Raw genomic sequence first — 24,433 nt, 5'->3', positions numbered from 1 at the left:
GGAATTAATTCAGATGAAAATGGTATTTACATACCTATATATATATATATACATTATTCATATATATATCTTATATTTTATATTTTAAATATATTATATATATATATATAATACTACTATATACTATATATACTATATATATAAGGTATACAAAGGATAAAGAATAATACACATATATTACAATACAAAATTGTGAAATACCTTCAGTTAATTTTATGGGGTATTTCACATGATACATAAGTAAACGATAGTACTGTAAAGAAAAGGAAAGTATAAGATATAGGTACTTGTTGAGAAATTGATTATTATGAATGGAAGGAGGGTTCGAAAAGCTGATCAAAAAATCAATTCTTCGAGGATGACGAATCTCCGCATCGATAGGCGTTGAAGATGAGAAACAAAAGGCATTGTGTTCGTTTTATCCGCTCGAGCGGTTTACCAAAGAGAAACGAGAAGGTGCTGGTACTGTAGCGGTAGTGAAAATCGAGGAACGATATTCATCGGTGGCTCCGAACGAAGTCTTCCTCGGTTGAAAGTCGACCGATGGAAAATCGTGAAAATGATATGCTGGACAATGGGTATTGTTCGAACCGATCGCCGTGTCTGGCCTCCTACCATAGTTGCTTTTCGTCCCTGGATGCTTAGAATCGGTAGCTTCGCTGGGAAACTCAGATTCGCGAATCGTTCTTCCAGAAAACGAGAGTCCAATAGGAATTTTCCTTATTCTCCTTACCCCTTTTCTACTTGCTTCTGCTTCTTCACTATTCATGTACCTCAGTTAATTGCCTGTTCTAACAATTCGCTTCAAACATTATCGATTTACATAATTAACGATAAGCTTGAAAATTAGACGCTAATTAGTTAATTAATAGATTGATATGTATCTATAAACCATAAACGTTTTATTTTACTACTATTATAATATTGCTAAAAGTAGTTAATCGGAGCTTTTTCTCGTGGTACTGCTAATATTCGTATTCAGTATTTAATTTAAAGTGAAAAATTCAATTTGTTAAAGAATTTAATTTCTTCAAATACTTTGCTTATCGATCAATGGTACGAACGCTAGAAGATATAAGTATGTAGATAATCTTCTGTTTCGTGTGATGGTGATTTCAGGCCATTTAATTACAAGTAAGATAAGTAAACGATTTACTACTAAAGATTTAACGCTCGCTCAGACTATTCTGGTCAAGTAAGAGAATCATAAAAGATATAACTTAGAAAAAAAACGAAGCTGGCACCCGGCTGGGGGTAGCCACCCACATGCTATATTTATTTTTATTTCTTTTTTTTTTTCTTCACCAATAAGATATAACACTTTACCAAATGTCCATAAGGACAAATGGTAAAATAACCAAAATAAAATAAAAAAAAAAAAAGTAAGAGAATAGAATAGACGCGCTTCCCTCACCAGTCACTATTACCAAACGAAACGAAACATATTCGGACGCGTTCCTTTATGTACTTGAATTCATTAGTATCTAGTTTGTCATATTTGCGTTAGAATCGGAGCGCTTCCCAAGCTTATTACCCGCTACGATTAGATTTGAGGACAAACGGAATTTTCCGCGCATTTTTCGATGCACAGTGGCATGAATGGACGAATTGTGTAATGAGTATCTACATATTTACGGACATGGACGAAAATATAAATTACTCTTTCTTATCGATATCTATAATTGTTATAAGCATCGTCCTTGACCCACTAATGAATGTGAAATCACAAGAAACAAATACTTTAAACTTCTTAGATCCCGACAGATACAATAAATTACAATTTATACAATATACAATAAAATACAATTAATATTATAACGACGAAACAATTTTCCTCAAAGTAAAGTTCAATTTGCCATGATCGTGTCGTCCACCACTTCAAGAAAGGGGCAGGACGTATTGTTGCGATTATTTGACGGCACGTGCACGCTGTGCAGAAAATGAAGAAGGTTGGTCCTTTGCGATATCCGGAATATCGACCAAATACAAGAGAATCGTTAGACTTAACCGGATCCTTGTATCGAAAACACGTATCCAGAGTTGCTCCCTATTACGATATGTTATAAAATATACACACACACATATATATATAGAATTGTAAATAGATAGCTATGCAAGAAAATCATCAGTGCCCGGGCGACAATATTGATTGCCATGAAGTTATAATAAGTCGCGTTTCCTCCCTGATAGGTACACAATTTTATTAATTCTTTTCAAAGTCACAGCTGGTTGCAGTTGAAATTTACATACACATATTAGAGTTAGGATGGTTGGTGATCATTTGGGTATCAATAATTCCTCGGACAACTTCAAACATTTTTGAAAATGAAGTAAAAATGAAAATTTGTCGGAAGCATTGAGAAACATACATATACAATATCATTTCGGCTTCCCCCACATTAATAAGTTCTTAATAATTAGACGAATGTGTCGCACTATAATATTAATTATTTGTATTAAAATACGATAGCCGACTTCAAAAGTGAAAGTGTTTATCGTTTAAAAGTCAAGTTTAAAAAGTTTAAAACATTTTCTGTGATTTCGCATCCATTACTACTATAGGATAATGTTCATAACCTCAAATTACTTAATATTTTCATCAGTCTCCGTAGATATAGATACATATGTACATATACGATTCGTCCCACTGCATTGCATAAAGTGTGACACGGGTGCAGGATTTTCGTTACTTTATTTGCTGTAAGTATTTTAATCCCTATATTTTTTGGCTAACTTATTTATTAGCACTTACCCGAGGAATGTTATAGTTAGGACATTACTAATGGACTCGGTTAGGTTAGTTCGTTAGTAGCGAGTGGTGAGGAACCCTACTCAACCACAAAACTAATAAAGTGGGGTTCGCACGACTAGTGTTGTTTATTCTTTGAGAATACGAACCATTTGTCGTAGCTCGTAAGTACGTAAACAACTTCTTTCTAACGGTAACTTTTAATTGTTTAATAAAGAGAGTTTTTGTTTCTCAAATTCGATGCGATTTTCTTTATATCTTCTAATACTTGCTGTTCAATTTCACGATAATTTAACTCTGTTCTCTATGATAAATTACAAGTTGTCTTTTGTCAAAGGACTTTTGGTGATATCATAAATTTCTTGGTCTTATATGGACTTATTATAGAAGTATTGGTGTTAATTTCTTTTCTGACATTAATCGCAGATAACGATTGGATAAAATAAATCTATTTTGAACTGCGATTCGAACTATTTCTAAGAATTGGTAAATCGCGCAACGTAAACAAGCGTTGGTATATTAATGCGACGTGAAAATAAAGCAATATTTTGTTAAAATATTGCACATACAGTAAATGTTTTTTACAGTTATCCTTAGAAAGAAATTGTTTACGTATTTTCAAGCTACATACATATATATGGAATGATTCGTAGTTTCGTACAACAAGCAATACTTAAATAGAAAATTTAAAATATGTTTTCCTGTAAGTACAAAGCAACAAATACACAGATAGTGCTGCGTCTAGATATTTATCAATGTGAATAACCGTATACTGGAGTATAAGACGAACACATTTAGCAAATTGACTTTTTTGTTCCGAGGACTACTAAATACGGAATAATAAAATATAGTGGTTTAACGTAGGTATTGAGACGCACCCTAAAGTCAGTGGAGCATGTGCGGCCTATGTGATTAGTTTTCATAAAAGGTGATTTTAATGGAGGCCCAACTGTTCCCTTATGTTTTCAACGGCTGCCAGACAATGACTCTCTTTTCAATTGTTTGCCCTATACCATCGCCCTTTCTAACGTCTTTCACAATAGTCATAGATTACATGAAGAGATTACCATTCAAATTCTGTTTCCGTTCATCCTTTTATGTTTTGCTTATGAATGGGACGTTACCATTAATTGTTTGGCGATTCAATTGGAAATGAATATCGATTAATACGCCGTATTAAGGTGTCATAAATTTTCGAATTGAAGAGATTCAAACCAATTAATTCGCCAAGTGCAGTCAAAATTCGAAAGTTTAGTAATTAAATGATCTAAATCTTTTGATAAGACGACAAATAATGTATTTTATTAACTCGTGTAACTGACTAGTATTCTGTCTTTAATTCTACTTTGCATCAGTTACACTGTGTAAACAAAAATGAAATTATAATTGTTACGCTCCGAAAAAGAACAGATTGGAATCGCAGATACTAGAATACAAACCGTGAAATTTAATCGAATGACTCTCGAAATGTGTACAACGTATGAAATATCGCGGATGTTCAAGAGTTCGAGATAGGTCCATTTTGGTGGCAAAGTCAGCGATGTGCCTGAAATAGGAAATCACGAATAAACAAAATGTATAGAGAAACGGAAAGATGCGATTAACTTGAGTTCTTGAAACACTCTTCAATATACTGACATATGTCCTCGAGCCAAAAAGAAGGTGAAAGGTGTTTAAGCAATAGAACTTCTCCGGATTATGTATATTATTTACCTACTTATTTGTTGATTAGTACGGTTAGTGATCTTTGATTCAGATATAATTATCATAAAAGAACATATATCAACGTATAATAAAAATATGACATTAATCATACATGATGAGGAAGTGAAAACGAATGTAAATCGTTTTTCATATGTTTTTTAAATGTGGACAACGATTTACAAAAAAGATGTAGCTGATGTGCGAGTGAGGTGATCTACTTAAATATATGCGATTAATACATGCATAGATGAGAGGAATAAGGAAATAAGCTGAGCATTCTTGAAGCAGTATCGAGCTTTAATAGTCGGAGAATTTCCAAGTAATCTGTATAGCTATTTACAATAAAATGTATATGCATAACGCGATAATTACAGATTTCGAATATACTTACATACATACAGTGCTGTGATATACGTTAATTGTACACTCAAATACATGCCCTGCTTTATTTCTACTATATTTCCAACAAATCACTGATGACGCTTGGATATGTTAAGTGGAATTGTTTTTGTAAAGGGTAGATTGAACGCTATAGAATATCTGACGATATTACACGGCGAATGTTTCAGTCTTTCATAGCTGAGATAGAAGAGAAAAAGACAATTTTTCAACAAGACATAGCCGCCACTGCAGAAAAGTGATTTCAAGATTTCGAAATAGAATTATTATCACGGCCAGCATCGAGTGCTGATCTGAATCCGATCGAAAATCTCTGGGGAATTCTAACTAGAAAAGTTTACAATCAGGAGAAGTCGCCTCCAGAAAATATCGCTGAACTTGAAAAAAAGGATAAAATACGGGTGAGCGCATATTGAAAACGAAACTTTGAATAAGTTACTGGACAGTCTACTTGGCAGATTAATAGAAGTAATTAAAAATAAAGAAAAGTCGATTAAATGTCGAATAAAAATGTAACAAAATTAACACCGAGTGTATATTTTCTCACAGCCAAAAACACAAGGAAAATAGTTCTTTAAAATGAAATTTAGTTTCTTCCAGGCTTCAAAAGGAGAAAATTTTTGTTGTATCTTCAGTTTTGTTTTACATTATAATACGAAATTATATGTCAATTCTCAATTGTCAATTTCTGTTTTAATATTTTGAAAAATCTAAAGATAGTTTTGTATATAGTTATTCACGGCACTGTGTATGTACATACGTACCATGGTATAATTACAATATCTAAAACAAATAAAACGTTGAATTGAAGCTAACGCGGCGCGATAAAGATTTGAAGAATTTTGTTGATCATATTTCTGCGAACGACATGTGATTGATAATGGGAGTATAATTAATAATTGCTTGAAAGTTTTATGTCCTCCATCGTCCAGCGCGTACTTACAATTGAAGAAGTAGGTACGCAAAGAAGAATATATGTATGTAATACACAAATACAATTTTACATATCTCGTGATGTTGCAAGATTATGTATTATATTGTTATATTTTTATCGATAAAATCTACTATAAATGAACAAACAAGGTTGCTTTCTAGCATCAGACGATTCGTTGGTTAGATTCATCAGGGTTGAGAATCTATTCAGTGGCATATATTAAAAAGTCAAAGATACGAAGTACAGTAGGGCGATGTAATCACCGAACCGCAACGAATCATTATTTCCATCTCAATTAATATTTTAATCAAGCCCCTGTACACTGCGTTGTTCCATTTACGGTCTCGTTAACATTCGTTTAACCACCCTCTTAGAATATAACGCCAGTTAGTATTCACACAATACTAACAATAAGAATGATACGGTTGCACAAATCTGGTTGACCGTTTGATTGTTTTGTAGACAATGGGTATAATGAAAAGATTAAATGAAAAACGACTATGATGACGAAAAATGATATACGACTTTCAACATACGACGAGTATGGTACTTCGATGATTTATGTATTCTTATTATTGGAATACTGGTAAACGAAAGGAAATCTTTTGGTTTTTTCTGTTTACTTTAAAATTTAAATATACATCATTAATTAACTGTGCGGTCTACATATATATTCGTTATATGTCGTATGTAATTAACTTTCTTAATCAAGAAAATCAACTCGTATAATCAAGAAAATAAAATACACTTATTTAGTAATAATTTTCATTAATCTTAAAAGAAGAGAGGCTATATGATTATACCATGCTTCCTATTTAAAAGCGGCACTTACTCCAATTTCAATATTCTACCACTATCTCTTTTTCCAGCATACCGAGCATGTACGAGTATGTTTAATACTCGCATCTCATAATTATATGTCCGTTTGCATATATGTATATATAGTTGGATATCTATGTTACATCTTTTGTACAGATCTACTATAAGTAAACTTTACGACGAGAAGTTCTAAATATGCAGACCTACACTCGAAAAGAGGCGTTCTTAAATATTTTAGAAAATGCGCCTTAACTTGTAATGGATCATTACTAATGATTAATGCCCGTTGATATTCTTCAATTTTAAAAAATTTAATTAATAGCAGCTTCTAGCGAATATACATAATGTAGAATACCAACAGTAGATATGTGCATATTTTGTTCCAAGTACTTACTCAATCCGTATCAATAAAATAATTTATATCTTTAACATATTTGTTTAAAAAACAAAAATAGTAAATTTTTATAAGAGTTATCTTTTACTTTCTTAACAACAATTAGAATTTCTATCAATTATTAGTAATTAAAAATACGACGAAATATCACGAATAAAAATATAGGTCATCGTATCACAATATTTGAAAATAACATTGAATACTGCATTTAATATATTTAATTTATAAGCAGGTATGTATAATGGCGTTGTAGGTTAACTGTACATATTAACTATATATTATATGTATGTATAAATGGCTATAAATGGCTATTTCAAAACTCTGAATCGTCATTGGTGGAAAATACAAATAAAATTAATTATGAACAGATGAGCTACCAATCCAGTAATATTATTGCCTTCACGACTTTTTATAAATTTTTAGAAATTTTTATATATATACATATATGTGCAATTTTTTATGACGTGTGAGTACACACAAACATTTTGTAGTAACTTTATCTCGTCGTTTTAACATTGACCATTTCCTATATAATGGCTCTATTAAACATACATGTACTTCCTTAATAAAAAAAAACTTATTTCTCATACTTGTCAGTCATATCAATCGCATTGTTCTTAGTTATAAATTAAGTTGTGCGAGTAGTGAATATCCTAGACGCAATATACTTTAATGTGTCATACTGAAAAAAGTGACACGCTTCAAAGGAATCTATTGATTGAATGCGTGCATTTATTCGAGGTAGAGTATGGACATTGGCCAGTTGATTAATTAGAATCTCTCCGTGGCACAAACTGAAAGGGTTAGTCTCGTGGTAAAGAGAACATGTAACGAGCGAAGTTTCCGTATTTCAATCACGCCAATTACTTGATGTTTTATACGTCAATTGTCGTTACAATATAATTACCTATTACTCGTTATAAGAATTTTTATTTCACTAGCATCATAAACGATGTAAGACTTAAAATAGTATTCATTAACTTACGCATTTGAAGCATCATAAATTCTTGAACGTCGTACAGTAATCCAGCTGAGCTCGTTTAGAAAATCGTCTTTACTCTCATCTTTTGCTAAGTTCATTTCCTTTCAAGATGTTTTTACGATAATAGAACCGGAAAGTGTAAACGGATGTTTTTCGAAAATTGTATATTGAATCAAACTCGGGTGATATCGCATGAAATGTTGATGTAATACACTCAGAATGTCGTTGATCGTAAGAGGAAATCGTTGTCAGCAGCCAATCAACGTACACTATGAGCATGCCAAGCAAAACTAGAACATTCCGAGAAAAACATTTTTCAGATATTTTTCGATCTTTCGACGGATATTATCCAATAGTAAAAGCACACAAATCAGACAAACACTCTGTTACACGTTTGAACTTGAACAGTTCGAACACAAACATACTTATTCAGCCAGCTATTGAAATTCAAGATTTTGTTGTTTGTTAAGCATACAGAAAATTAGCTTCGTTTCAACAAAATATCTCTATCCTTCTAACGGAAAGTAGAAGATCTTAACGCGATACGCGGCGTCGATAGAAATCGGATAGAAAACGGAGATTTATGACTTTCGTTGGCTACGTCATAGTACGAACCTGTCTCGTACCTTAAATAATAGGTAACTGTATGTCCTAAGTTATTATTTTTATGGTTACAGACGAAGAACATTCTGTCTCCACCTGTACTCTTCAAATTTCTTGGAGAGCATGCAGGAAACTGAAACGCTTTTATTCTACGTATTTATCTAGGCAATGAGAAGATAGCGGCGGTAGTTGGTGATAAACATACAGAGGATATCGTCCTCGCAAATCTTGAAACGTTAGTCTTTGCCTATGCACATAATAAGCTTTTGACTCCCCTCCATCGTGAGATTTTAGGATTTTTATTATATATACATAAGAAAATCACGCTCTTCGGACAAAACGGTCAGAACGCCGAAAGTGCGGTTGTGTAACTTGGCGTCTTGTTCGTTAAGAATCGGTATAGCGAGACTGGACGACAAACGTTCGCTTTCTTTTCGACGTTACTTCGAAGCTGCTCTCAATTCCTATATTGCCAGTAGAAGACCGTGCATGTAAACGATCTAAACGCTAATTGTATGGTAATACACGTGTACACAATCGTACTCATTTATCCGCGACATATACAACACGCTTGTAACGATATTTTGATTACAATATACATACCCGTATCTCGCACAGATTCGAATATAATTATTTAAAACCTAACATACGTACAAGTCAGCAATCGAAATTCACAATGCAACGTGATTGAACAAACCTATTCCATATTATTTTATTGTTCGATTCATGTCGACTTCTGTTAATTAAAGTTACGAGGCCCAGACTAACATCGTATCAACCGTATTCCTTAAAATTTAAAATATTCTCATCGACCTTTCGCAACATTATTAATCTTATTATCTATACTCTCTTCTAAAGTGTAATCTCTTTCTTTCATTTGTCCTATTAAACGACGTGTTTTTCTTGCAATTCCAGCATGAAAATTATTTTGCGATAACAAGTTTCGACAGAATCTCGAAGAACTGTTCTAACTATAAATGTTTATCGACCATCTTTTTCTTTCGCGATTAATAGTACATTTTCTATAATGACTTTTACTTGTTTCGTTTGTCGGAATCGTTTGCATTGCAAAGCTGTTCTAGCATTTGCAGATTTAATTAATATAATTAGTAAATCGCAATAGAAAATTATACACCAATAACAATTTAAGAATTATTTATTCGAATTAAAATTATTTCATCGAATTATAAATTACTTCGCAATTGTATTTTTTCGCAACAGTGTTGGTAGTTAGATATTTCTTTTAAATGAGAGTAATGAAAATGCATTCGTTAATATACATAGTATAGTAGGTGATAGTGGTGTTTTTACAGAAGTAGGTACCTATGTATATAAAGTGGCTTACAGAAGATTAAAGTTAGAGGAAGAAGGACGGATAAAGGATGGATGCGGAGAAGCAGGAGAAGAGGAAGGTGGGAGGGAAGATGAAAAGCGCATCGGTCGAGATAATGAGGACAAAAGAGGTGGAATCCGGTAGATCGTTGGGTAGGTGGATCGGTGGATCAGCGAATCAACGGATCAGTAAATCGGGGAAACCAGGTTGGAAAAGGACGAGTTTCTACAAGGAACAACCAAATTCGTGTGTTTCGAACTTCCAACCGTGCTCAAACTTGCTCGGAGGCCGAGTAATTAACGATATTTCAGGGGTAATTAAACGCATCCAATCTAGCTGAAGGGTGGGCTGCTAAAGGCCTTCAGCTTCAGAAGTTCGAAGACGGTACTGCTCGAGGAAACCGCATTTTGTATGCACCCTCTACCCTCCAAGAAACCACTCTATTGCCAGCTTCTCTTCTATCATGTTCTCGTCATCTCTCTTCTTTTTCCTTTTTACTATTATTCCTCTCCTTCTCCGTCTCCCCTCTCCCTCCCTCTTTCACTTTTTCGCTTTCCCTTCACCCTTCTCCATCCCCTCGGTATATCTTATTATTTCTTATACGTGTATTTACGTATCTACTTAATAATCGATTTATCTAACGTAATCTTCTGATCGATGGAAAGGGTTTCGTTTATTCTTTCAATTTAAACCATTCACTTTACGCGTAACACCTGTTTTTTTATCCTAACGCCTAATTGTAAGAGAATTGGAGATTGTACCTGTGTCATCGAAATTTGTATAGCGCTGTACATGTTACTTCGTTGTGCAATTTCTCGTTAATACATGAATGTTACATATACTAATTAAATTATGATAGACTTTTTCCTTCTCTTCCGTTTAACGATTTATTTAAATATAATACACGATGTTCAAATATAATGTTTACGATAATAACAAGTTTAGTAGTTAATACTTTTGTAAATATATATTCTTATTGTTATTGACTTAATAATGTTCAATGATTTACGATTTATTTTACATTAACGCCTTTTTATTGTCCCATTATTTTCATTATCTTCGTATATATATATCTCAAAGTGGGACCTACTATACTATAAATTTATTCCTGAAGATCAGGATTATGCTTACTAAATACATACAATAATATTTCTAGAGTACCTAATGTTAGACACCAATCGTCCACAACTAGTAAATAGTTCCGTACACAAAACCCTACCTTTCGTTGTTTTCACACACGTTCAACATAGGTTTGTTAAAAATTTATTGTGATTAATTTTTGTATCTTTCAATCGATCGTACGCAACGATCACTAATATTAGGTAGATATGTATTAAAGATAGGATCGACATATATATGTATAATAACGTGAACAAATGTCTCAAACTAGTAATCAAAGATGGATAGATACAGATAAAATCTCTTTACGATATAAGGTACCTATAATTTATAACGTTGCATTGAATGATTTGGAGTAGAATCGGATGCTGAGGAAAGATCTGAATAAAATTTACAAACAAAAAATTAAACAGCTATTGCGCACAGGTAGATATGCAACGATCAGCACAAGTGAAAATTTTATATTTCATCGGAATATACGCAAGTGTACATATAAAAGATTACTTTCTATGGTTAGAGAAAAGGAGATATTTTAAAATAATATGTAACATCTGTAAACCACGATATAATAATAGAAAATTATTGGTAAAAGCTGCGTTTGAAAGACAAAAGCAATTTGAAAATGTATCGATATTTATCAGAAATGGGCTTAAATCCATTAGAATTTTATTAGAAAATTGTATAAATCAGTTTCAAAGCTGCTGCCAGTTTTACGAAATAGAGAAGAATGTATAAATTATTATTAAAAGTAATATTTTATGAATTCTGGTTTATCATTTTGATTTCTGATTATCTTGTTATATGTAAATACGTAGTGTAGGTATATTCGAAGGACAAGATTTTCTCTTTTTTTCTTTTATACTAGGATATACAGTTTTATAGATGATACTTTAAAATAAAATTCTTTTAACACCCAAACCAACAAATTTCTGACATAAAAATTACAAAAACATTAAATTTATTCGGTGTGCTACTCATTTGTTGCGATATCTTATGCTTGCTATTTTTTGTTAGTACTAAAGTGCCGTTCGAGTTAATATACATATTTAATTGTACGAGTCAGCAAGATATATGTACGGTAAAAAGTATTCTGCGCAAAGTCAACTATGTTGATAGTTGTTTAGAGATTTTATCAATTGCAAGAGAAGAGTGGGACGTTTAATGCTAGATGCAAGTGTACCAACGGTATATCAACGTCAATGCGTCTCGGATATCTGCTTTAAATACGGATTGAAGTAAGTACATAGTTACTATGTCGATGAGACCTTCGTATTACTATTGTATCTATAAGGTGCTATGCAAAATTGTTAAGAAACAAAACAAAATATATCGTTAAGCGATTAGATTTAACGCTGATACATGTTAATATCATTTTATTTAGAGACAAATATTCCTTTTAATCTCAATGCCAGGAATTATAAACGTCTATTTATGGAATCGAAAAGTTAAACTTTGAACTTGTGCAACGCATCTAGCTACTAAAAGAACTACCTGTAGCATATAATATGCGCGCTGAGATTATGCAACATTTATACCTATATCTATATCTATATAATATGAATTGCACATATGCAACGTATAACCTGAAAGAGATCTGTCGATTAATTAGATCACCTTATACGCGTCTAGATAAGTACCTAAATATGTATGTGCGTACGTACTTATATATTATACATTACGTTAAATTAAATCTTCAATGGTGAAGTAAATTCATTCAAATATTTTCACGAAATATAGGCATGAGATAGATGCTACTTTTTTATGAATAAAAGAAAATTTGCATATCGATATTAACATCCGCTAATTTATATCAAAGAAATTAAATTATACATATTTTATTAAAGGAATGTAAGAAAAATAAAATATGCCTGTACGTAAGAATGTTATATTTTAATTTTTCAGCGTATCTATTCTGGTCGCGATTCCTTCCGTGTAAGTCTTTGTACAAATATTTAAACATTGTGCGTGGTTTTTTCACATAATGATAGAAAAAGAAATGTTATGGGAAAGCGAAAGTGATATTAGATAAATACATATTATACGATTTAACTACATTAGACGTTAAGATTTCAATAATTTTTCGAAGCTTCTTCGATTCCTTTAAAAAAATGCAATTTCGAAGTTAACATCTCAAATGATCCTAGCAACCTCGATATTTGTCTACTCAAGATTAGCTTGATGTTTCTGATTCTACATTTACCTGTGTATTTCGATTGTACCTAATTCGATAATCAAGTAATAATCAAGCAATGCGTAATGAAACGATGATTCCATTAAAAGTACAAATAGTTTCCCTAAAACAAGAACATTTTTTTAATAAATCAAATATTTTAAATCGAAAAATTGTAGCGAATATCTACTTTCCTTTTAATAATATTCGATATTGTATTTATTCGAATCGAACATTTTGAACATTATATATCTCTTATATTTTCTCTATTATTGATAAATGGCACAATTTTTCAACGTGGAGGAGACGTGTTATTGAACAACGTAGTTGTTAATTATTTGGTAAAATATTATTAACTTTTGTTTGAAACCTGCTATGAAATACCTTCGTAATCGTTAAGATGATAACTCTTAGTAAGATGAAAAATATTTCCGCGAAATATTCAGATTTTATTAAATTTGTATATCCGGTTATACATAATATGTTGTAATAAATGGTTGCATGTGAAAAATTAGCAAAAGCTACTTACGATGAAACTAATATAATATTGCTCTAATCGTAAGTGAAATAATTCGACGTATGCGAAGATGTACGAGTTGTATTAAGAAGTTGAAAAGAGAGAGACGGAATATTGGTTTGAAACATGTACCAACCACTAGTTAACGAAAGAGAAAGACCCAGGAAAGGAGAAAGAGGGGGGATTGGTAGAGAGAGGTGGGCGGTCTGGTAATGTGACTAAATGAATCCACTAACGGGGTTGGTTTTGCAGTAATGGAAGGGGTAATTAAAACCACCCTTCTGCGGATGCGGACCGAGCTAGATCCACTCTCCAGGGCCGCAATCCTGCGATGAACTAAAATTATTCAGCAATGAATTTTCATTAGCAGTTGTTTGCTATTCTGTTACACCCTACGATATGTTTCGGATTATTTTGTAAATTTGTGTTCACGTGAAAGTAGTGTACCGTTACCTTTATTATTAGATATTATATCGGTCAGAATCCGAATTTTAACGTGTAGGTAATCGATCGCCTTTGAAATGAAAGTTCGTTATGAAAGAAGAAAAAGGGAGGGGAAGTTCGTTTTAAATATTTTAATAAACGTTAACACGTTATTCGTCATAACGAATTACACCATAGTGTAGCACGCTAGTTAAATCGAGCAAATATTTCATTTACAACAGTTTACGCTGCAGCTCAAATTTGAACGATGATTTATAAACGTATGTAGATAATATATGATGATAAGTATCAAATTATCCGGAAATTTCTATATCTTTGTAACCATACCACGAAACCATGCAAAATGCATTGAAAATATTTTACAAACTAGAAATTACTTTGTGGGAATAACGAGGAACGAGGTAAACGGTAAAACAAGTTAAAGATTATTTAATTGTATAGAACAGGATGTAATTGCTTAATAACGATTCGTACGATGAGTAACTTAAATAAAAAGTAACATTGGGGATGTACGATGTACTTACGTACATATGATGAGAAATTCTAGAAGAACCGGCGGCCCTGGAATTCTCGATTCAGTCGTCGAGGGAACTGCGGCAGCGATGCTTTGCAAAATGGAACTGATTAACAAAGATTCAGAAAGGCGCGCATCCAATTTCCCCATTCTTCGTAAAACCATCCTCTAATTATCGGTAATTCACTTACTGGCTCATACGATCGAGTCGACACGCTTATTCCGATCTCCAGAGATGTTCTCTTCTTTACAGTAGCGGTTCTAATTGTAACGAGTATGTTTCAATCTGTGGCTTGGGTATCTCCTTCGGCATTGCTAAATAACATTCGCTCTAATATTATTATCGTAACTATCCGTTCGACATTTTTATCAATTCCAAGAGAAATAAGCTTAAAATTTAATATTTAAGTTTAGAATAATATTTAATAAGTAAGATTCAATCCAGGTACATGCATACATACATAAAATAGCGAGCAGAGGAAAATTTAATGATTTAGAAAGAAATATTCGAACGATATCTGGAAAATTTATGTTGTCTTTTTTGATGATGAGAGGAAAGCTTCGATGTTAATTTACGGAATTAACCGAACAAAAGGTATATTATTAAACGCTATTATAGCTAATTTAATATTATAGAAAAGCAATTTCTATGTAATTCTTCTAATTTCTGTATCTATAATTTTATCGATTACTTCGACATTTGTACGACTGCCTATATAGGTACAATGATATAATAAAAATGATAAAAAATAAAGTTTTCGACACTAAAATTTTCATTTCTTGATCGTACGTTTTTCTTGTTATCGTATTACGTTTCAATGAGACATCGATTTTAATAACTTGCACTATCTTATTCTATTCGTAATCATATAGTTCTATAGTAACCATAATTATTTAGTAAAATAAAAATTAACCTTGCAATAATTATAGTTATTAAAATATTACGTTTTCTTCAAAAATATTTCCAATAAAATTCCAGATGTTTGTTATTTTTATGAAAAAAGTAATAAATCATAGAATGTGAAATGTACATAAAAGGATATGTTGCTACATAAATGTACATACTATGTGAAAAAGTTGTTTGTAGCTGTGATTAAGAAAATGAAAATTGAGAAAATAAAACGATAATCGAAGTAACAGCATTTTCCAAGTAAAGTTTAGTAAAGTAAATTTTATGTATCAACGAGACAGAAGCAAAACAAATAGGATACATTTTTCTTTATTCGACATCGATGAGCACAAGCTGGTAGAGACATTGTCCAAAGGTACGAATAGCCACTAACTTTTCTCTAGAGGGTTGCTCGACAAATACAAGCTCCGTCTAGTGAGGAAGGGGTAGGCGGCAGGGTAGAGGGTGGAGGAACGGGGTGGGTTGGTGAGTGGGAGGAGGGGGGCGGGGCGTAATCAATGAATGGACCAGGCGGACAAACCTTCTGTTACAAAAGCCTGACATTTTTCGGCTTTTCAGTGTCATTACCATAATAATGCGAATAAAAGGGAATTCTCGGAGTCCAGACTACTCTCCTTCGCTTCCCGCTTGTTCACCTTCAGCCCCAGGAGAAGATGGTACTAATGAATAGATTTCTTCTAGCTGAAGTATGCTCGACATAACGACGAAAAAAAACTCTCTCTTTCCTTTCGTATTTATTTATATTTACTCATCTCCACGGAAACAGTGCTACAGTTGTAATACACTTTCTATGCTGTATCCGTTTTACAAGTAAATAACGATACATACATTCGAGAATCATATTTATTTACGTTCTTTAAAAACTTATATCTAAAACATTACATAAAGATAGAACTTCTAATTAATTACAGAATGTTTGGTATGGAGATAAAGGTATATCTAACAGCGTGAGAGCAGTTACGAGAATTATCAGTTCGATGACACAATTGGTAACGTTAAATCGGTATCATAATTTTTCTAATTAGGCAAATTGTCAAGCGTAAAGTAATCTTCCGTAATAAAGTTGTTCTAGTACCTATTTTCGGTACAATATAATAGTTACGATAGGACAAATCAATAATATAACGAAGAATAGTTACATAACGTAGTTACTAAATTTCAATGTAATATTATTCGCTATCGACTTTTACGTCTAATACGTTAAATGACATCGTCGATTTTATTGTGTAAGAAGATGAATGGTATACCCATTATAAATTTTGTCAAGTTGTATTGGATACAATATTTGAATGAAATAATGCAAACATTTTTACGTCAAGTATAATTTCAAATTTAAACACAACCACTAACATTGATTATAACCGGGGATAGTAACGGGAAATAATTGTTAATATTATATATGAATATTGTACCAATAGTTTGCTCAATACAGTTATGTATGTGGGTAGAGGCTTGAAATATTATTTGAAAACTGAGGAATCGTTGGTTCGGGAGAAGTGTGAACCATTAAATATTATATTATACAGTTGCATTTATCTACATTTCATAATATAAAGAAGACAAAATCCGAGGCAATACGTATACGTAACTACATATTATTATATGAAAGAAAAAAAGACACGGTATTTACCTGCCTATAATCTTAATGCACGATCAGATATGTGTGTCAAGTTGGATCATGATCAAACAGGCTACTTATAACATAGAATGTAAATACGGTTCTACAAATATGATGATTTAATAAAAATATAATCTTAAATAACTAATTTTACATGTATGTACATCTTTAGTATTCCATACAACTAAACAATTTGGTTTGATTCTTTTTAATTTTTATTGTCATTCTAGAAGTTAATGACAAAAGAGGTCGTTGAATTTTGGTACTTAACACGTTAAACGCTATGTCATGTCATGTCGATCCTGGTGACGGATTCCGTTTAAGCGGCGTTGATCCCTGGACACAGACGCTAAACTTTTGTTTTTTGTTTATACGCAGACACATTTTCTGTATTATTTATGCGTCGTTTAAATAAGAAGTAAAACAGAATTATCTCCGCGTTTAACGTTTTGGTAATGATTAACCTGATTAGGTTGATCATTCAAATCCACAAAATAATAATTTCAAGTTAAGTTACACGTTCTTATTATAAACGATTGTATTAGGTTGTCCGAAAAGTGTCTTTCTTCTACAGACCTGTCTTTTACAACGATGCATCGTTATACAAACATGTAACCTAATCAGTCGAACGTTGTGATCTTTATTTTGATAGAACAGAATGAAACGTACGTAATTCGATAAAATAATATAAAACGAAAAATATTGTGCATCCGTTAATTTCTTTATAAAACGAAAGAAACTTTTCGGATGACCTAATAATTCGATAATTTTAAAAAAATATATGAGAGTGCATAATGCAATTGTGAAAAACGATAAGCATATCCGTAATCTATTCTGATAAAAATCTCTTTTCTAGTATTACACTTTATTTACTTATTGTAGTTATAATTTTGCTCTTACAATAAATGATTTGTTTTCTTGACTTGCGTGTACATGACGTGTACCTAAATACCTACAAATAATATATATATACATAGAAAGCTAATAAACAGTTGAACAAATCCTATTACAAAGAAACAAGAATAAATACTATATTAAAGGATGAGACAGGGAAAAAGAATTTAGGAAAAATCGGAGAAGAAGATCAGGGGGAGAAAGAGAAAAAGAGTGGTGAAGAGGTCTTCCTGCGGAAGACAGGGACGAGGAGACGATGGAGGCGGAAGATGTAGAGGGAAGGGGCGGAAGGGGGGGTAGTTATGGAAAGGTAGAAACGCAATGCAATTCGTAGTTTTCATTGTCACGCGACAGAGCTACCGTGATTCTGGGGTGGAACATGGCTTAGGAAGGGTAGCGGTTGGCGAACGAATCACAGTAGCGAGGGGAATGGAGGTTGTACAAGCGGTCCGTGGAATGAGAAAACATTAATCTAGGCATGTTTTGCAATCTCACCACCGCACCACCACTCCCACCACCACCACCACCTCCGCCTCTCCCTCTCGCTGGTCTACCTACATATAATGGAACACTGTTATTGCTACGTTATGGCGTGCGCACAATGTTCGTTTCGACGTCAACCCCCTTTCCACCTCTCTCTCTACCTTCCTTTCCTTCTCTCTCTTCCTCTACTTATCGTACCTAAAGATACACGTTTATATGTGTTTTTTCTCTATATTTACATACTTTCATTTACGAATGTATTCGGTACATTACAAGTATACGAATACAGGTATAATACTGTATCTGTATGTATATATATTATATATCTGCTGTATGTACCTATATACATACATGTATATATGCATATACATATACACGCATACACAGCATCGTTTGAACATTACATTTTAGTACTTCCATGTGTTCTTTGTGTTCATACGTATAGGATATATACGCGTTTACAGTTACATGTACTATTTACATTGACAGGCGTGAGACGCGGCGCGGCGGTAGGATTAATACATCGAGAATAACGAGAAAATTTCTTCATCTCGATGCAACGAGTAGAATATGTTAGAAACGGCAAACACGTATAAACATATATGTATGTACATATAAATGCAAACAATACACGGAGATATTAAAATATTAACTGTTTAAAGAAGAGTACCTACAACGATTCACTGAATATCTTGATGTTGACAGGCATCGAAACGTGTAATGTTATCTATAAATCTTTAGATTTGTTACAGTTATAGGTCGAAAGTTGCGAAAAAACTGTGATTCTCACCATTTTTAACCGCTTGTAGATCATAGTAATGTTAACCGATATCGATTAAGTTTTCAGCGTGTATAGCAAAGTACCTACGTCTAACTGACGTAAATCTACAAAACGTATCGTTTAAATTTTCGTTACAGACTCAGGGATAAAGGAACTGTAAAAAGTGACCTTTCTTCTGACTATTTTTTTCGTGATTCCGGCCAACTATAACTTTTTCAAAAATTTTTCTACTATCTACATCTACATCTAGTAAACTAATCCTTCTGATTTGTGGATAAAACTCAAACAGTTTGATCGTATTTTGAGAAAGATATTCCGTTTTTAAAATGTATTCAAATACTTTCGCCAGTCTCTGAATAAACGCTGACATATTCTATGAGTAAAAATAAGAAAAAATGTCATGTACGTAAATATATGTTTACGCTTTCTTAAGAATTTAATTATAAGAACGGACTGATTTTTCGTTAGATAAAGGATAGGAACAGATTGATGATATTTATATTCGTTTCAAAACGTATCACGAATTCTTCGTATCATCTGTATCCATTGAAGGTGGTCGTACTGCATTCGTACTGTATTTTGTAATACTATACCACATTTTCAACAACCGCAGATTTTATTCTAGCGCATTCAGAGCATGCTGCCTTGTACTGTTCTCTGCCATTCGAAATAGAATAATCATCGGACTATAGGCAAATATCGATACATTATTTCCATATGTTTTAATCGATTCTTTAACGTTTGATTCGAATACAATAAATATTCATATTTTAATATCTGTGCTCCACTAATGCATTTTCACTGGATAGTACTCGAGTAAAGAAGATTTTATTCCAGATATACTTGATAAAATATGAGAAATTAGTAGAAAATCCTAATATCAAATAATTTTTAAAGGAAACGCGAACTTTTTATGAGAATTTTAAAAGTATTCAGATATTAGGAAGAAATTATGAAATCTGTGCAATATTTAACGAGAGAATTCGATATTTCCATTGATGGAACTGAACTTTTCGATGAAATCCGGCGCTTGAAAATATTCTGCGGTGAAAAGAAATATGTGAATTGAACGAATGAAAAAGCTTAAAGAATCGCAGAAACGATAATTAGAGATAATTGAGCATTTTAAAAGTCGATGTATTCCTTTAAGGGATATGCAAAAATAATTATCAAATGAATGATCCTTTCTGGAAGAAACGAGATTTCGAAAGAATTTCGTCATTGATTTACGACTTTTATTGGTCTCTCCAAAAATCTACTTTAACGGTAAATACGCAATACCGTGAGCTGTCACGAAAATAAAAACTAATATGTGATAGATATAGCTATGAAATGTTCTTAAGTATCTGTCGTAAAGGTAAACTATGTAATTGTAAAAAAGATTCATTTAAAAGAAAAATATTTAAAATTAAAATACAAATGTTTAAATCTAAAATGGGGAATAACAAAATTAAATTAAACCTACACGGTTGAATAAGTTTTTTGCAAGAAACAGAATTTTTAAAACCGTTTAAGTTTAAGCTTTTTTTACTGTACTGCATTTTCACGGAAAAGAACTGGTCATCCTAATTTATATAGCTATGTGACATTTTTATTATCAGGTTTACTCATAAAATATACATCCTTTCGCAAAAGGAAGCATCCTGTGCACATTTCGCTTATTTGTTACAACAATGACATAATTAAAAAATCAAGACATTAGAAAAAACGAGTTTTAACGTTTTGAATCGTCGTGTATAATTTTGTAAGAACATCGTGTTAAAATATGAAATTACGATATAACAAGATGACGAGCTTACATAAAAGTATTATAATATTCTTATCTAGTTAGATAAATTCGCACTTACTTACCCTTGTTCGAAGTTCTCATTCGTTCATACTAGTCAATGTACTAGTCAATAAACGTGGTTCACGAAAGATTCGAGCATCTACATTTAAAACTTTTACCAAGCGAGAAAATTACGTTGCACCAGTAAGATTAGAAAATAATTCAATGTTATATATTTTATGTATGTATATAAATAGTTGCGCTTGGTTTGTTTCAAACACTTATAAGCCAGTGTATTTATGTATGTAGGTTGCATTTGTCGGAATATTTGACGGTTACAATGTGGAACGTTAAAGTCTAGGGTGCATCGCGGTGCAGAAAATCGAGAAGAGGATCGGTCCTCAACGATATCCGCTATATCGATTAAACGTCGAAGGACAGAGAGTTGATTCCGGAACTTTGTACCGAACGCACGTAACCTAAATTGCACCGCTTTATATGGTACATCGCGAATATATATATCGTGATCATTATAAATAAATGGTAAATTATGAAAGAAAATCACCACCGTCCGTGCAACGTTAATAATTCAGTTAATAAAATAACAAAACATTGGTAATTACAATTTTTTTACTATATCCTATTCTTTTGTTCGGCCAAGAAAAGTAATAATAAAAAATATAATAAGTTGTATAGTAATGTATATGTATAATAAGTTGTATAAGTTGTATATATTGTATAAGGTATGAGATTATATGGTAATATAAGATAAAAAATAAGCGAGGTAATACAAATAGTAGCATGCTAGAGTCTCAATATCAGTGGTACCGTATTGTCCTGTATTGTACTGTATTATACTCTATCAGTATATACAAGTATGAAATATATAGATATCTATATGTTTGTATTATGACCAAAGGCATTTACTCGTGCCACTAAATTTCAAACATCGTAATGATTAATCAAATAATTTCTGCAAACAAGCAATTGAAAGATGAACAAACCAAAGATTCTGTCGTCAATATTATGGTTTATCATATTGATATTATCTAATACATATGTATCAAAGTAATCACTCAAACGTCTTAAAATCTATAAACAATCAATTCTTTTATATATTATCTATGGATAAAGTAAAAAAGCACCTGTAGGTTTGTTGTAGCTTTGTTGTAGGTGCCTATGGGCACGGGAATTGACAGAGGAACTCGCTCCTTCCATTTCGAAAATTTTAGAACTTTCTGCAGATCGTGATAAATTATTTTTACATTATGAGAAAGAAAGGACAGGACACCATCGTATTAAAAAACTAATTCGAACGTTAGAAGGCAGGATGTCATATTAGAAATCTTCTATGTATCATATCTCTGCCTTTCTATATCATATCCTTGCATATTGATCTCTTTAATATTTTTGTAAATAAGTAAACAAAAATAAGTTTACAAAAATAATGATCACCGACCATATGTATTTTATTGTTTTAAAAGCCACTATAGTTCCTAAACTATCTCGATGTAACTATCTTTCTTTCTCTTCCATTGTACAACAATGACTAGTTGTTTCTTTTTCATAGCGAACGAAAACGATAACGAGAACGATAACGAAGATGTTCCTTCATATCCTCTTCGCCTCTCGTTTTCTTCATCCAGCGTTTCTTTGTTCTTGTATTTTTAATGCAAAATGAAAATGAAACAGAGGCGTGAAGGAAGGGGTTGTCGAAGGAAAAAGAATGAGGAAGAGGACGAGGAAGAGAGAGGGAGAAGAGGTGTCCATGCGTGGATTTGCGCATCGGCACTCCCGTGGATGCAACTCGGAATCGCCTCGATGACGTTAAAAGGAGACTCGATAAACGGGTCGCATTGTCGCATTATGAAGAAAAGGGGTTGCTGCCTTTTTTTCTCGCTTCCTTTCTTCTTTTTTTTCTATCAGCTACTCCGTCACAAAAGTATGCCTGATGGAAATGGTTTCCTCTCGACAGATTTCAAATAAGGAAAGTAATCTCCTTAACGGCAAGAATCAAAATTAATAGCAATTCGTTTCCTCTGTTTTCCAACTGTTTAACACGAGGCATTAATTTATGAAGCAATTTTCAAAGACTCAAGCGTCTTGTATTATTTATTTTATGATATAGCAAAATACAAAATCGAAAAATCTGTACAAGTACTAATAACGAAACAAATACTAATGTAATAAACTTTTTCAGGCAATTTTATTTTAATGTAACAGACATACGTATATAATAGAGTAAAAAATGAGCCATTTAACTAAAACTACCTACCTTTGAACAGTTTCTCTTATTATGGTGTTTATACCTTAATACAGACATCGTAATAGATAATCGATTAAACAGGAAGTCAACCTATCGATGTTTTAAAGGATCTTTCATAAATTTTACATAGTATTTACCTGTATATGCTATTTGTTGATTAAAATCTTCATTCTAACAATTTAAATTACTTTTGATAATTATTAATGTTCTATTTGCTAGCAACTGACCAACTGTATCGATCAGAAAACGTATTTTACAGGTGAAAATAATCTTGTGTCAGACAGTTTGTTATACATAGTAGTAGTCTACGTGTACCTACATATTTAATAATAAAGACGCGTTTATCTCGCGATGTCGCTACGAAATATCATTACGAATACAAACCTCGAAACGAACGAAACGTACGAAACCTTGAATATTCAAATTCTATGGATAATAATAAGAAAACATGATCGTTTTGATAAGGCAATTTTCGAATACAGCGACACTCGCTTTTCTTTATACCGATCGATTATTTACCGAGGATAATTTTATATGGATACATAATCGATATTATAATATCGAATTATAATATCTAATATCATAAATAGGTACTTTAAAGTGAGAAATGCGTGTAGAATCGTACATTTTTCAACATTTTTACCGTCTCCTAATTACTAAGTTATTTATCAGTCTATTAATAGAGGAATTGCACCAAAGACGAATTCCGCCTCCTATGTCATCTTCGATTTCTTTTATAAATAAAGTGTTATAAATATCGCGAGCAATGTTACTATTGTCATTATGCAATAATAGCTAAACAATAAATTGATCTATGAAATTTTTTCACCGTAACTTCTCCGCGACATAGCTTGACTTTTACATTGGTAAGTTTGTATTTTACAACTGAGTTGTATAGAGTAAAAGTAGAAAAACGATCTATGTAGGTATATCATATATGACTTGCTATCTGTTTCGTCGTTTCTTGAATGTAATGATAAACGACATTTTATATCGGACATTCGCACGTCCCAACGTAGAAACTGAATTTTT

At 32.3% G+C, this 24,433-nt stretch overlaps 1 protein-coding gene across 3 annotated transcripts in view; it reads left to right on the top strand.

Moving 5' to 3' along the window:
- Positions 1–24,433, top strand: part of LOC132907530 (palmitoyl-protein thioesterase 1-like) — a 72,675-nt gene that overhangs the window by 29,656 nt on the left and 18,586 nt on the right. The window lies entirely within an intron of this gene.

This window comes from Bombus pascuorum, chromosome 5 (assembly GCF_905332965.1).
Source record: "Bombus pascuorum chromosome 5, iyBomPasc1.1, whole genome shotgun sequence".
NCBI lineage: Eukaryota > Metazoa > Arthropoda > Insecta > Hymenoptera > Apidae > Bombus > Bombus pascuorum.
This window is presented reverse-complemented; position numbering and strand designations above follow the sequence as displayed.